The 16,856-nt window shown below is 28.1% G+C and overlaps 1 protein-coding gene across 2 annotated transcripts in view; it reads right to left on the bottom strand.

The window, feature by feature from the left end:
* The window catches only part of LOC129962386 (uncharacterized), a 409,662-nt gene that overhangs the window by 313,420 nt on the left and 79,386 nt on the right, over positions 1-16,856 (bottom strand). The window contains exon 2 of one of the 2 annotated variants that reach the window (XM_056076178.1): positions 1,224-1,285. The exons of the other annotated variant lie outside the window; for it this stretch is intronic. The gene's annotated coding sequence lies outside the window, so the exon portion shown is untranslated. The remainder of the gene's footprint in view (positions 1-1,223; positions 1,286-16,856) is intronic. 2 annotated transcript variants of the gene reach the window in all.

The raw sequence follows: 16,856 nt of genomic DNA, 5'->3' as shown, positions 1-16,856 counted from the left end.
TTCCACCATGGCGAAAATCAAACCGAAATGAGAACATAAATGCTATGCCATTTTTAATTATTCATCCCGGATCCGTTGAATGCGATTCGCTGTTGCCCGCGTGGTTTGTTTTTGAAGGAAGATTCAGAATTTACGAGTCCTCATTTTATGAGCGAGTCACAAAAGGTAACGGCTCTTGCAGAAGGAGTTATCATAATCTGTCGACCCGTTCGCTTTTAATGCTTCAGAACGTACAGCGACGATGAAAAAAGACTTTTTACGAGTTTTAAAAGCGCCCGGCCGCTTTCTACTAAATGTGTATTAGCTTCGCCCAAACATTAAGTTGGGAGGGAAAAGTGGGGGTGGTGGAGGTTATGATACTCGTTTTCCGAAACGTTGGTGAAGGTAGCGTATCATATGTTCCTGAGTTTCCTACTGGATTTGTTGATTTTTTTTAAAATTGTTTAGTATGTGCTGTTGCATATCTTCTTAAAGGCCATATTGCTTAAAGGATGATGTCGCCTAAGTTGGGTTCCTTGAAGCCTTAGAATATATAAAATTAAAATGTTAAAAGGATATTTCTGAATATTTAGTAAAAATATTACTTTTCTAATCTGTTTTGTATTTTTATTTTCTATTATATGAAACACGCGGAGAAAATTATCGATATTGTAAAGAAATTCAATTTCAAGAATTTATTAATTTTCTATATTTTAAATTCCCCGAAGAGGGAAAATAAATGATTTAAAAACTACATTATTTTTGATCACAATTACTGTAAAATGGCACATAATCTTAATAGTGCATAATAAAAAATAGTAGATTTCTAACACATATCAGGGGTAATTTGTTTGCCGAATTATATCTGTTTCTCACATATGTAGACATAATTACTCAGAAATGTAATGTGCTCGAGGTTTCTAAAGATTTCTAACAAATTTGGTGACAGAGGACGATAAGAAAGAATCTGCCTACTTAAAAGTAAACTTGAAACTCAACCTCGGTGAACAATTTAAATGAAATTCGGTGCATGACTTAACATCATAATCAAATTTTGCGATCGAAAGGTTATAGGAAAGAGACATACTTTTTTCTCTTTATAATATGACAAAACTAAACATAAAAAATAAGAATGTATATGACAAGAGTACACGTGAAAACACTTGTGAAAATAACTTTTATGATTATAGATAAAATGTCTACATTATGTTTAACATGTTAAAATCATATTCGAATCTACATACCTTTTGTTTATAGATATAATGCTGATTTTGATAGCTATCTGTCAAATTATGTCAAATGCAAACTAGAAAAGAATAAAACAAAAAACAAATTAATTAATTTATTTTGAACAAAATTAATCAATTAACAAAAGAGAATTTTAATTAAATTATAATTCCAATTATTTAAAATTCTAATTCTAATTTTGTTTAATTAAATTAAACAAAAAAATTCTACCTGAATTACTTTTTAATGTTTTTTTTAATGAAATAGTTATTGATAGGCTGTCGAAAAATAAATGAATATATAAAAATGAAAAGTAGGAAAATATATCTTCGACGCAAGAAAGTTATTATTATTTACAAATCAAGTGTAAAGGAAATTCATTTCAATATTACTAATTCAGAGTATAAACCATTGTTTTTTATTTTAAAAACATGTTCTGAAATTTAGTGAAAAGTGACAATTAATATTATCTACAATCGATTTTACTGTCAGATTGTAAACCATTTCATATTTGACTACATTTTTTTTTTCATCTAAAAAAAAGTTCTTCTTTTATCTTTAATAATGAAATAAACTAAATTGTGTACTCACTTTTGTCAAAAAGTAACATAATTTGGCTCCTAGACATAATTATTAGAAAGTTCTTTTAATTATCTTTTGGCCTAGTAAAAAAATTCTGTTTAATATATATCTAAAATTTATTCTGTATAAATTCTAATAACTCATTTTTTTTTATTTTCGATATGCAGTATTCCTAAACATTGCATGAATTAAAATGTTTATTAAGCACTTTTTAAAAAAGTGGAAATGTTTACAAAATATTTAAATAATTGGAACTGAAGTCTGGAAATAAGTCTTCAATGATTACAAAATAGACTAAAGAAAGGAAATCATTTTTCACATTTTGTTATAAACTATACATTATTTATTTTCGAATCATCGTAAATTATATATCCAACCACAGAAATCTTCCTTAAATTTAAATCAATTCAATAAAATTCTATTCAATGTATATTTTGATAGCTGGTATGCTGACACAAGAATTAGATTTCTGCGTTGCATGCGAAAGTTATTTCGAGAACAGATTAAACAGTTTCTGATTATAGCAGGCGATGTGAAACACTTACTACCCATTTCTGAATGCCACTATGTAAGCATTAACTGTTTACTCGTCTGATCTGAAACAGAATAGGCTATAGTTTGTCCTAGGGAAGAATGTTTCCCGTGATCAGACCCACATTGTTATCATTAATATGGAGCTACAGAAGGATTAGAACTTACCATTGAATTCTGTGTTCAGGCATTAGTCCTCTAATTACTTGGATTGTTGTTCAAGTGGCTTGCATGGAATGTTCGTAAGTCTGTGTTTATTTGGATATTTAAATCGATTAAGGAATTAAATCCCGGATAAATAGAACACTTACGACAGTATATAATGACAATGATTAACAACCACAGATAATTCTATTCTAATTTTTTTACTTCCCCCTATTTTTTAAAAAAATTTTATCGTCACTTTTTTATTTCTTTAAACTTATTTGCTAAAACACGAATCCTTAACCTTAAAATCAATTATTTGATAAATCGAGAGAAAGATATTTGTTTACAAACTTTTAACTCAGTTAATTTAAGATTTATTAATCATTTTCAATTCTTGTTCTTTTTATTTTCATTTTATTTTTATCTTTTAATGTTCGTTTTTTTTTTATCTTTCATATTAAAAGTTTTATTTTTATACCATATTATTTATCTTATTCTTAATTTTATCGTTAATTTATGTTTAGCTTTAATTTATTAATTTCAATTTAGCTTTTTAATTAATATTTAGTTGGTGAGTTTAATATTTCAGTTTTAATTTATCAAGAGTAGTTCTTAACTGTTTTGAATCTTTTACCTGGGTAATTTATTGTCGAGCATATTTTTGAAATGCGCATATATTATTCTGTTTGTTTAGCTAAATTATGTTACATATTTATCCATGTTTAATGTAATTTTTATGTAGCAAGCACGTTCTTTTATACATATTTTTTCAACCAGATTTCGTGGACTCCACATCATTTTGGAAAATTAAGAGAAACTTTCGAATGTTAAATAAATAAATAAAATCATGATAAATCATTGTCCTTAACTTTTTCATACACTTGATTCAAGATTTTAAAACTAAATTATTGTTTTTCTTAACAATTTTTTTTGAAAATGTTACCATTTAAAAAAATAAAAATGCTTGAGAATTTAGTTGTTAATAATACCAATAGAATAGCTTATGGGAGAATTTCTATTAAATACCTCGGGAAGTTTCGGAGAAAATTTTGATTTATTTTCACTGTGGCAGTTTAAATATATGAAAATATATGCTTTTAATATATGCTTTTTAAATAATGCTTTTAATATATGCTTTTTAATAATAGTTTAAATATATGCTTTTTAAATATATGAAAAGGAACGGCAGTGATGTCAAGGAAAATTGAAAATTATTTTTTGACATGAATACTTCTAATATTTCACTGAAAAATATGCATGATATATGTAAATCCATGGTATAATATAAAACATGAATGATATAATATATTGAATGGTATGATTTCAGTTACATTTATGCTTTTGAAATGATTAATAATTCATCGGAGCTCTAAATAAATAATGACATAATAAAGTATGCTTGTACAAAAGAGTTTCTTTTTTATCTTGTAAATAATATCCACATATCGTAAAAATTAAACGCACGAGGATAAGACCTAAATTATCAGAAAATGACTTCTTCATCTATATAGACATATTATCCATGTAATGCATGTATATCATCCAAACTTGATCATAAATTCTTTTTTTATGTAGCATTTTGACGTTCGAAAAACATAAAAAAATTAAACGGACTATTAAATTCTAAAATGATTTCAGATCGCTTCATTCCAGAATAAATGGTTGTTTACAAAGACAATAATATTCCACGAAAATGTCAGAACTCATTCAGGAGAAACATTTAATCATCGGATTATGATTTTCAAGATAACCACAATTTTACTGATGAGTATCATTCTAAATAATATTTTACAATTTAAAAAAATTCTGTTAATAAGTATTGTCCCTTTCCCTAATTTCAGTATAGGTAGAATAGAATATTATATTGCACGTTATTATACAATATAATATTACACAATATTGTGCTATTTAATATTATATTATATTATATGGTACTGCAAATATTGATTAATATCATATATATATTGTATATTGCATGTGTGCTACTGGGGAGGCTTAGTGAAAGAAACTAAATTTACTGAGTAGTTTCCATATAATTTAAAATGAACTGCTTTTGCTGAAAGTCACATTTTTAATCAAAATATTAAAAGCATTCTCAATTGTTCCAGTGTTAAATCATCACGGAAATATTTTATTTCCTTAAAGATGAAACAGCAAAAACGAAACATACAAAAAACAAAACAAGTATAGCGAAATGGATGTTCTTTTTTATACGATCCCCAGTTTTGTAGGTCTTAATACGTATAAGAATTAGAAAATGAAATAAAAATAAACTATACGAACAATTTTTATTACCTGTTTCCCAATAAAACTCCAAACACACATTATTTAATTATCAATAACTTATCAACAATTTTATATTCCTTTGTATACGTTTCGGCCAAAAAATATATAACAAAATGCATATTTTTTTAAAGTAATATATCACTGATAAGTGGATTTCAAAAATTGTCCAATCTTGTTACAACTTCCCATGGCACACATCCATTTCCTTTAACAGCACGCAACTACTACAAGATACTTAATGACCCGTATCTTAATTCAATATCACCAAAAATAGTTTATAGGCATAATGTTGATTTTGATAGCTATCTGCCAATTTAAAAAAAATATCAACTAGAAAAATAATATATAACGAGTGGATTTTTAATGACAATTTTAACTAAATTTCTTTTTACTGTTATTACCAAATGGTTAATGATAATAAAGCAAAATGCATATTTATCTGAAAGTAATATATCACTCATTATTGCATTTCAAAAATTGTCCAATCCTTTTACCACTTCCCATGGCACACATCCATTTCCTTTAACAGCACGCAACTACTACAAGATACTTAATGTCCCGTATCTTAATTCAATATCACCAAAAATAGTTTATAGGCATAATGTTGATTTTGATAGCTATCTGCCAATTTAAAACAAATATCAACTAGAAAAACAATATATAACGAGTGGATTTTTAATGACAATTTTAACTAAATTTCTTTTTACTGTTATTACCAAATGGTTAATGATAATAAAGCAAAATGCATATTTATCTGAAAGTAATATATCACTCATTATTGCATTTCAAAAATTGTCCAATCCTGTTACAACTTCCCATGGCACACATCCATTTCCTTTAACAGCACGCAACTACTACAAGATACTTAATGTCCCGTATCTTAATTCAATCTCACCAAAAATGACTCCCACTCTTTGGCAAAAACAAAAACCGAAGAAGATATAAAAAGCCATTCGGAAGGACCATAACACAGCGATGTCATTAACTAATAGACTTCCCACAGCGGAGGAAGTGTCAGTATCTCTGAGGCACTGATGAATTTGAAGTCAAAAACCATCAAGAGATTTTGGGAATGTGCCAGGACAGCTTTATTCCTTCTTTGCCCAGAATATATGACGAAACCCATACATTCCCTTTTCCTGGAGATGGAAGGGAGAGATTAGAAAAGAAGATAAGTGGCGGGGTGGCTCTGATGAAACTAAAAAATGAAAAGAGAGAACATCACGTATTTGGCTACTGGTCTGGTCCTGAAATCTACACGTGAAATGAGTTCTTCATGTTCCAGATTCTGCCGTTTGGGGACAGTAAAAAGTTGTTTAAATTTCATGAAAAAGAAGGTTTTATATCTGACTCATGTTTGAAAATGGACTAAAGGGAAAAATATTTTAACAAATGAAGCATTATACAAGCAATTAGATGATTTATGTGTTACTTACAAAGTGATATCTGTCACGTTTAGGTTGTAAATAATTATTTGAATATCAAAAAATCGAAAAGAAACATCTAATTCATATATAAACCAGCCAAAGTGGTCGCCCAAAAGCTTTCTCGCATATTCTGTCATAAAAAATGTCATATCTGAGAACGCCTTATGTGGCATTGCCATGCAATAGTTTCGAGGTATTGACTTTTGGCAGGGATTTAGCATTTGTCTAAAACTTTCGTGTCATCCGTGGCGAGTTTTTCGGCGATTCATCCCTGACAGGCAGTTAATAGTATGCCAAAAACCAATTTTGTGTTTAAGACACGTTTTCCTCCACCGAATTGAATCAAATATATGACACAAAAATCGCATTTGTAGTCATAAAATCTCATACAAAATTTGATATATTTAAGTCATTGCGTTTCCGAATTATCGCAATAGGTGTCTGCATTATAAATGTTAAATATGTGTACCAAATTTTACCTATCTTGCTCGTTTCGTATTGTAGTTATGGTGTTAACTTATATTCGAATAGCTGGACAGACGGACTTTCTCTGATCAGACTTTGCTCAAAATTTGATGGAGGTTCATAAATTTGGTTAAAGACCGCATACTGAATTTCAACCATCTAGCTCAACGTGTTTTTGGGTTATCTTTATCACAGATAGACAGACAAACTTTTTCTACAAAATGTGTGTTTCGAACTCGGTGGAGGGGGGGGGGGGGTCGAAAGTGTGGAGATTCGTCAAAAAGTCAAGTTAGAATTTTTTTTTGACGATTACTATACTTTCTGTATACCACGTATACGAGCAATTAAAAATGGAATGAAGCGTGGATAATAGTTTTTAATTTGAAAAATATTTAGGTATAAAATAAAATACAATAAAAATGCTTTATATTTGGCTTTTGTTTGAAAATCAAATCACTGATAATATTTCCTTAAAATTGAAAATTTTTTCATCATTATTTCTTACAAATTTATATAAAGAAAATTTTATTTACTACGTTCACGCTTTTCTGAAAAATTAAACTAAGCGTGAAAAAGTGTGGAAATTACTTATATAGGAGACTTTAAACTTCTATTAGCAGAACATAAATACATTTCTTTTATCATCTGTCTGATTTTGGTTATGATTATGTATATCGCTTTTGTAGTGTGGGATATATGTCTCAAGTATATTCTCAATAATTTTTTAAAAACGTTTTTATGTATGGTATAAAATACCTTTCACAATTTCTATCAAATCTTTATTATATCTTTGTGAAATATATATCTGAAGCATTCAAAATACATCTTTCATTTTTATCGTAGTTCTAATGAAAACGGGAAATATCGTCTGAACGAATAAAAGTTTAACTATAATTTATGAACTTCTTTTCATATTTATAATATCAGAGATTATTTAAAATATGTCGAGCGATACCAAGAAATATTCATTCCAGATTTCAAAATTTCAATCTCACCATATATCGAAGCATATTTTTTGCGGAAGTTGAGCAATCATTCTATTAAGAATATGAAATAAAGAAGTATTAAATATAACTGAAACTCTACACCATATCTGTATATCGCCTTGAGAGACACGATAAAATAAATAGGTCTGGAATTCGCAAGTGTTGCAACAGAAAGAAGCAACAGAAAGAAAGCGGAAGAAGTGATTGGAATGCTCTGTTATACTAATTTTTTTTTACATTTTTCATAAAATGGAATTGGAAAAGTATCAATATCAAGAAATTTTGTAGTAAAAAATTACTTTAACATTTCAAAATATTGAGAAAATGTTCTTATTAATTGAGGCGAATAAGAAGAAATAGAAATTTATTCATTTATGTTATAGAATTAAATTGTTAAATCATTTTATATCTTATTAAAACCAAAATTAAACAATACATTATCTGCTGCTTAAACAGTAACTGGAGACGGGAGTCAAAATGATTCCGCGTTGTTCATTAGCTCTGATTGTCACGTGGTATTTTGTTCTTGAATGCAATCATCTTCTCAGCACCTTCATTTTTTTCCTTCAGCAATATGTTGGCAAAAGTCTAAGTATGAACACGTGCATTTTGCCGGGTTATTTTTGTTGTTATTTATGGTGTCATTGACTCCTTGTCTCTGAAAATGCTTTTAATTTGAATAATACAAAAAGAATAAAAGAGGATTCGTAAAATAATATTTTACAAAATTGTATTCTCCATTTTTGTTTGTTAAATTCTAACAGTTATTAACATAAGTGTAATACCGTAATATCTAAAGGTAGTAAATACTCATTAAAAGATTTTTTTAGGATTTTCTTATAATATATTTCCAATATTTAATATTAATATTTTTCATATTTTCCGGAACTACATGATTCCCAGAATGTGTTGTGTTTCCGAAATAAATTCCAATGCTGTATTAAAATTGTTGCTAAATTATTGTAAATTTTCAAAAGACAAAAAAAAATTAAAAAAATAACAATTGAATGTCTCTATGTCTCTGGCCCCGTTTAATTCATGTCTCCAGATATTGGTAAATATATTCTTTCCATTATTTAAGAATTTTTAAAACATTTACCAAATGATAACAATAACCACATATATTTTTAACACATCAGGAGAAAGTTATAAAATACTTACATGAAGATCATCTATCCTTTATTTCAAAAATAAAATTTTTAAAAATTCATCAAGTGTTGCTTATCAACAATTACTTCTTTAGAACTCTCTTATATATTGTTTTCGTACTTGAATTATTTTTTAAAACTTCTCTTTTGAATTTATTTTTTAACTCTTGTTGGATGCTGCATACCACTCTCTAAAGCTCTTAAGTCTGGAATTCGATGTTCATTAGAGGATTTTCTTCAACACAATCATCCACCTAATCATCAGCGTTTAATGCTTGGTCTTGCTTACAAAAAAAAAATCAAAATTTTAAAAAAGAAGATTTGAAATTTTCAGCTGCGCTACCGCATTTTCTTGACTCATATAAAAAATAAATTTCCGTTCATGTTAAAAGCTTCAATTTTTCTTTAACTCTCAATTTAGATGTATTTTTATCCGTATGGCTTTAGTAATTTGATCGCAGGCAGCAGTGTTACCTGCTTATACAGATTTCAATTCCCATCTGGCATCGCAGCTGTTCTTTTAAACCAGTTTAGATCGCTCTATTACAAACTGAAGAATGTGAACCCATCCCATAGGAAAATTTATTCCTGATCATAAGCTAAAAATTCATTGGAAGTCAAATGTGTATCGTTAAATTCAAATACCACTCTTTCCATTACTTCAATAATGATAACGTTAAACAATGAAGTGATCACACTAAGCACATGTTTGTGTGCGTAACTGAATCCTTCGGTTTAAGTCCAGAGATCTTCAATAAATATGAATTGAATGATAATATTACCACAATCGTATTAAGAGGCGTTCAATATATATGTAAAATGTGCGCAAAAATAGAACATATCTAGCATAATATAATTTCATTGATAAATATACCTAAAGAAGTTTGTAAATTCTACTAAACAGAGCTTTTCTTCTTCGTTTTGAAATTACCTTTATAGTATCATAATGCATATCATGTTTGAATTTCTCTACCCCAGACTTCTGAAAAACAATGAAATATTTAAGCAGTGTTGATAATTTGTTGGCCACCACCTTTCATGTCTTTTTTAAATGAAATTTACTTTTTAACTTCAACAATCTCAGTTTCATTTATAATTTTTGTAACTTCTTGATCAATATTTCTTGTTCACTTGCGTCTTATTCTATGGTTTTGTATTATAAGCTGAAAATATAAACCACAATAATTACATCGTGTATTTCGGAGCAAAAATCCATGATGCAAGATCAGTGGTATCAGAAGTATTAGCAATACCTGTGGTACAAGAGGTAAAAGCATCTAGCTCTAACACATAGTACCTTGTAAAAGTTGTGTTTAGCACTGACTAGGATATACAGGAAATCCATAAACAGTTCATGAAATATATAATTAAAGAAAAACATTTGCTTTTTGTTTTGAAAAATAATTTATAGTTGCAATTTTAAAAGTAAAGACAATATATTTTTGTGAAATATTAGTGAGTTTTGCTTCAGATACAATTTTTCAATGCAAGATAAGCACCGAGGTGCGGGTAGGAACCTAAGTCACATGATGTGAGGCGTCCTTTATCTTTTAGTTTTTTATATAGTTTAACTTTCAAACCAACACTAAACAAAAATCCAATAGAGGATTGTTCTTACTGTATATAAGTTTGAATCAAATTTCAAAGTTTTTGAAATATTGATGGTTTTTTTAATAAAACTTCACTTTTGCATTTGAAATTAAAGAATTTTCAGCATTTAATTGATAATAATGGAATGATATAGAAAACTAAACTAAAAAAAAAAATAAAGCACGGGATCATAGATGAATTAAATGATGTTGAAACAATGATTATGCTCAGAGAATTTTACATATATTTTAACCAAGTCTAAACTAAAGAAAACCAAAAGCATGTCTAAGCATGCAGTTCAGATTTATTATAATCATAATTTTGATAATTGTGAAAAATTAAAAAGTTAATCTAACTAATTCCAAAATATAATTAATGTTTGAATTGAATGAAAAGTTTTGAAGCTGTAAGCATAGAAATAAGTTTCATCTCATGCAAAATATGTTTACATTTTCTAAAGGAGAAATAAATTTATTCTTCTTACTTAGTTTTGTACAGAATCGTTTGATAATTTCCTACCGTTATCATTTGAATCCAAAACTCTATAAACATAAGTATGGTTAAAATCTTTGTACTTTTCAATTATAGCATTTAAATATGTAGAAAGCGTATGCTTAAGGTGTACGTACACACTTGAAGATTTTTTTTTAATTTTAACTTTAAAAGTCCAGTTTTTTCACAGTGGGTCATTAATATATGTTTAAACTCATTTCAGTGAGAAAAAACCATATTACACTAATTATTAATTAATTAATTAATATTTAATGAGCTAATTAGCCTATGTTTTGAAACATGATATCTTAAATTGTAATTTGCACAGACACATAATTCTAGTTGGAAATTATGCCTAATATTAGTCTTCATGTTGTCTGCCTCAATCAAGTTATAAAAATGTATAGTTTTTTTAAGCAATTTTTTCATCAACAATGAATAGAAAAAACGAGATTTTTTCTGTTCTTTTAACTTTCAAATAGCTAATAAAAATTTATTTCTATAAATATAACTTTGATTGAGGCACAAAACATCCGCTATTTCATACAGATTATTTTGATATATAAATAACTGTATTTGGTTCATTTCTTGTTGAGTTATGATTGTTTGAATGAAGCAACATAGAGGAAAAATACCATTCTTCATAAAATGAGTTTTTAAAAAAAAACCGTAACTAGAGTTTTTAATGAAAGCTTCCCGGAAAAATAATTATAACTCGAGAAATATTTCGAATATTGACAACATCTTGATATCGTTTGAAAGCTAAACGATCAGACAACATTATTAAGCAATAAAAAAAATATTCGATATTTTGAACGATTTTCGAATTTTCAAGTGTGTACATACACCTTAAGAAACTAAAGGTTCTTAATTTGATTTATGAAAATATTTTTCTTGGTATCAAATAATTTCCTTCAAAAAAATACTCAATGGCAACAAAATTTTATTTTTACTCAAGTGAATCACAGAACTAATGAGCTTCAATAAAGTTTCATTCAAAATATCTCGACGTAGCATACAATTGTCTCCGTCTCTATAGAATTGAAAAAGAAAAAATTTAATGTCTTGTTGACTTGCAATAACTCATCATCAAACATAAAACTTCTCTTTCCATGATACGTATTTCTTATTTAAAAACTATTTTCTTTCCAGCATATTTATTAGCACAAAATAAATAAAACATCTTTAAAAAGCAGTGACAAATCCTGTCATCACTGCATATTTTCGCCTAATTATTTGACACAAATGATTGTCGGATATGCTTTTACTTTCCAGCTTTTAACAGATACTATTCATATGTAAATTGCACTCCACTACTTGCATAAAATCCTTCGCACTTTCTGAAACAATGCAGTTCTTTGGAACAATTAGAATATCTACTTCACAAATCTGCATACTTTAGATACGAGTCAGTTTTTAAGAGTTTCGTTCTAAAGAAAGCAAGCTCAATTATCTTGTATTAGCTCTAGTCCCCATACTAGAACAATGGATAGACATTCTGCCTGCTATCATATCCCATTCCCATAGCATTCCTCTATTCAAACATGCAGCAACTGTAATTACCTGGACAGATTTGCATATGGTAATATAGGTATTGCAGCTGAAAGCAGCTGGTGGGGATAGGCTGGGAGAGGGAGGAGGGAGAGACTTGTAAAATTTATGCGAAATAAAATGAGAGAAAACTACGGGATGCTTTTTGTTGCTCTCGAAAAGGGTGTAGAATTTGTTTACTCAAAGTAAATAAATCAGTTTTGGGGTGGAGAAATAATGCACAGGGAGAAGATATGTGTCGCTTTCTTAGAGTAAAATCGTCCCGTTTCATCCATATTCAAGTGTTTCGAATAGGTGGAAGGAAGTGTTTGCCTATCTTCTTCACAATTATATATGTATAGTTTAAATCGTGAGAATCTTAGCACCTGCTTCTCATTTTTTTTATCTGCATTCCTCATTTTAATTTATTCATAGCTTACAAGTTCAAAAGATAAGGTAAACTCGAAAGAAGTTGCTATTTGCTCGTAATGGAAGTTCACTAAATCATAAACGTTTGCTTCAAAATAAAAATGCAACAATTTTTGCTGTTTTCTTTATTATTATTCATGATGAGGTCTTAAATATTCTAATTCTTTTAATCAAAACATGGAGGGAATTTGATTTAGTTAATATTAATTAAGTGTAATAACTAAGATATTTGCTTAGTATCTTCATGGAATTTCAATAAATCAAGAACATTTTCTTTAAAACAAAAATATGTTTTAACAATTTTTGCTTTTTTCTTTATTATTATTCATGATGAGATCTTAAATATTCTAATTCTTTTAATCAAAACATGGAGGGAATTTGATTCGGTAAATATTCAATAATTGAGCTATTTTCTTGGTATAGTCGTGGAAATTCACAGAATCATGAAACGCTTCTTTCCAAACAAAAATAAATTAAAAAATTGTTTTGCTTATTTCTTCATTGATATTCATGGTGATGTCTTAAAATTCTGAATTCATTTAGTCAAAACTTTAAAATTCTTTGATTTCGTTAATATTAATTAAGCTTAATAATTAAGCTATTTGTTTACTATCGTCGTGGAAGTTCACAGAATCATAAACGCTTCTTTCAAAACAGAAATAAGTTTCAACAATTTTTGCTTATTTCTTTATTATTATTCATGATGAGGTCTTAAATATCGAAATTCATTTAATCAAAACATAGAAAGAATTTGATTTAATTAACATAAATGCTTAATAATTAAACTATTTACTTAACATCGTCATGGTAGTTCGCAGAATTGTAAACGCTTTCTTCAAAACAAAAGTGAGTTTCAACAATTTTTGTTTATTTCTTTATCATTATTCATGATGAGATCTCAAATATCCGATTTCATTTAATCAAAACATGGAAATAATTTTATTTGATTAACATTAATTAAGCTTGATAATTAAACTATTTGCTTAGTATATCCATCGAAGTTCACAGAATCGTAAACACCTCCTTCAAAACAAAAGCAATTTTCAACAATTTTAGCTTATTTCTTTATTATTATTTATGAGGAGGACTTAAATTTCCAAATTAATTTAGTTAAAATGGGGATAATATTAAGTAAGCTTAATAATTAAGCTATTTGCTTAGTATCGTAATTTAAGTTCACAGAATCATTAACGCTTCTTTCAAAACAGAAGTAAGTTTCAACAATTTTTGTTTATTTCTTTATCATTATTCACGATGGGATCTTAAATATCCTAATTCATTTAGTCAAAAGATGGAAAGAATTCCATTTATAAAGACTAATCCTTGTACTTATTGTATTTGAAACAGTAAAATGATTTCGGGTATATAAAACAGCTTAAAAAACAAATTGAATATTTTAAGAAATTTCGCTTGTCATCTTGTCAGCACTATATTGAGTTTAGTTTAGTTATATTAACGTTCCATTTTAAAGCAACACTAGGGCTATTTTGAGACGGACCTCATAATTTTGAACCGCAGTCCGAGGACCAGGACGACACTGGAGCTAGCACCGCCTCTCTAAACTTTCATAACCCACCAGCGGGAGGACGTTTGGCCCCGACGTATTTAGCATGCTCCAGATAGACTTACACGACGGTTCTTCAGTAGAATCGGGTTTCTAACCTGGAACCCACCACTTTCAAAGACGAGACTTTACCACCAGGCCACCGCGGCCTCAGCCCCATATTTAAGGAAACATTAGAACATATTTAAAAGAAATTCTTTTAAAAGCGCTATAAGAAAATTTAGAATTTAATAAAATAATTGCTCTCTTTATTCCTAAAAAGAAAAAATAAATGAAATATTTTTATATTAGAATACATTCTGAGTATTTCGGGAAGCATATCAAATATTTTCCTTATATGTATCTTAATAAAATTAAAAATTAAGAAACAAAATCGAAAAAAAATATAAAAATTAAAAATTAATAAATTATTTATATCGAACTTATTTAAATGATAGCCAAAAGTTTTGAACTATAAAATAAATCCAAAACTCTCACAAAGTCACACTGACTAAGATAGTATTATGATATACAAGGTGGTTATAATTAAAGTTCCACTTTGAAAGGATCATAAAAGGAAAACTACTCGGCCAATTGTTATCAAACTTGGTAATAGTTTAAAGAAAGTTGTAAAAATTTCTTTTCTGCCAAAAAAAAAAAAAAAAATCAGAAACTCATCACCAAGTGTGAAATGGCGCTGTATACAATATTGGTAACCACAGTAGGACATGAAGACATCGGTTTAAAACATGTTTAATCGTTTCTGAAACGTGTTACAAAGCATGTTCAATGTGCGTTATCTCAAAAGCACTGTTTATCGTGATAATCTAACCAATCTAGCGGAACTGAAAGAAGTGAACTATTTTACTTAACAATATTGCATACAACGCTACTTCTCCCCTAGTGTTGAGTTTTTGAAACTTTTGGGGGGGGGGCGGAAAAAATCCCATAACCTCCTTTAAACTATTACTAAGTTTGATAACATTTGGTCCAGTAGTTTTCCTTTTATGACCATTTCAAATTGGAATTTTAATTATAACCACTCTGTATTTATTTATTTACTGAAATATTTAAGAATTGAAATTCGGTTACATATTAGCAAAGACAAAATATAATTTACTGATGGATACTTTATTTAATAGTATTGCTAAAATAAGTAACGTATAATGTCTCCAACGCAGTCAAGTGAATCAAGTCAAGTGCAGGGTAGATTTTATAATAGGGATTATCTGTGAAAAACTATATGTAATGTAGAAAATTAAATCTACAAATATATAAACTGACATTTCTAAGAGGTGTTTAGGTAATCATTAAAATTAAATACTTTTCCTTAAATAATAAATTATAAAATACAAATAAGATTAATTAATCAAAACACGTTAATGTATTTTAGATGTGCTATACAATACGCAATGAAATAAACAAAACAATTCATAATTAACAAGCTTCAAAATTATTTTTTGCTTGAAATGTATTATCTTGTTCTTGATGTTATTTTAAAGTACCATCTTTTTTTAATTGCAGTCTTATTATTTAATCGGATAAGATTTCTCAGAAATGTATTTTTTTTTCAAAAAAAAAAAACGTACACTTAGTATTTGTTTAGAGCATATGAAACAACATTTACAGAAAAAAAAAATTGAGATCAAATTCTCTGAATTCTTTGTTAATTAAGATGCTTGCATTTAAATTCAATACCATTAAGAATTCTTACGGACAGCAATTTGATTAATTAAAAAATTAGATTACAAGAAAAAAAAACTTATGCGTTTCTCGATTCCTTTTCAGATAAAAAATTTTTTTCCCATTTCTAGATTAATCTTTTTTTATTCTCTGCGGTAAAGTAAAAACATGATAACACATTCTATTTTTTTAATTAATTTGTTAACAGGAATTTGAAAATATCATTACAGCGATTGATATCTTAAGAAAATAACATGGCGATTGTTATAAGCGGCATTTTGTATTTAATTGACATTTAATCTATCATAAAAATATTTAGTCACGTGGAATTTGAGTGAAAATATTTTCAAAATTCATTAAAAAGTAAATCATATAATCTGATTTAAAATAGCTGCAATAGAAGTACCACTTTCAAGTGCTAGATAATTTATTAATTACTTTAATCATAACAATCTGCCAATTTGCTATCTCTATTATGAGCCCTATTTCTGAAAAATTACTACCTGGTTCAAACTAATAAAAGGAAGCGTAAAATAGCTTCAGCAATGCAGTCTATGATTTAAACTGTTCAGTCTGACTCCACTTAAAAATCTGCATTCTAATTTAATGCAAGGTGATCAAAATTAAAACACCCCTACTCTGAGCTCCAGCAGTGTGAAGGCTCCAAAATTGGTGAACATACTATTCAAGACATGGGGAGAAGAACTGCGCGAAAACAATTAGTTCCAGAAACATCAATAGATGGCGCTGTACATCAAAAATAGGTTGAAAAGACTCAAAACACACATTTCTAACACATTTTATTCGAACG

Source organism: Argiope bruennichi, chromosome 1 (genome assembly GCF_947563725.1).
Source record: "Argiope bruennichi chromosome 1, qqArgBrue1.1, whole genome shotgun sequence".
Classification (NCBI taxonomy): Eukaryota; Metazoa; Arthropoda; class Arachnida; order Araneae; family Araneidae; genus Argiope; species Argiope bruennichi.
The sequence above is the reverse complement of the archived record's forward strand: the minus strand, read 5'-3'. Positions and strand labels throughout refer to the sequence as shown.